Genomic DNA, 532 nt, shown 5'->3' with positions numbered 1-532 from the left:
ACAGTTGTGAAGATATTTGAAATGGCGTCCAGAATAAACAGGACAGTCATGATATCTTTTGCACTTAAAAAGTTCATTAGTGCTTCTATCATGGCACAGCGGATATGGTACACAATCTGTTCAAGTGTTCCTTCACTTGTGTAGTTAGTGACTAACCATATAGTTTGATTGTGTATCTTCAAATCTGCCTTCAAGAAAAGATCAAAATGGCCAACAAAGAATGAATACAACAAGAAATGGAACTTGCTTGTTAGGTGGCTGTGCTTTTTGACATTGTCCATACAGCCTTCTTCTGAATGTTAGTTTTGGCCTTAGCAGACTGGGAAAAACTGAAAGCGCACCCACATCTACTGTAACCTAGGTCTGTTCATCTTAAATACCGTCCTGGTGACTTTATTTCCCATGGCTCTTCAGACTGGAGTCATTGTTGGCAATTCAGTAGCTCCTAGAAGCTTTATAAGCTGTGGCAAAACTCCTATTTTTTTTTTTTTTTTTTGTCTTTTGTCTTTTTCCGTGTCCGGCAACGGATCGC

The sequence above is a fragment of the Galeopterus variegatus genome, unplaced genomic scaffold (genome assembly GCF_000696425.1).
Source record: "Galeopterus variegatus unplaced genomic scaffold, G_variegatus-3.0.2 Scaffold10608, whole genome shotgun sequence".
Lineage (NCBI taxonomy): Eukaryota > Metazoa > Chordata > Mammalia > Dermoptera > Cynocephalidae > Galeopterus > Galeopterus variegatus.
This window is presented reverse-complemented; position numbering follows the sequence as displayed.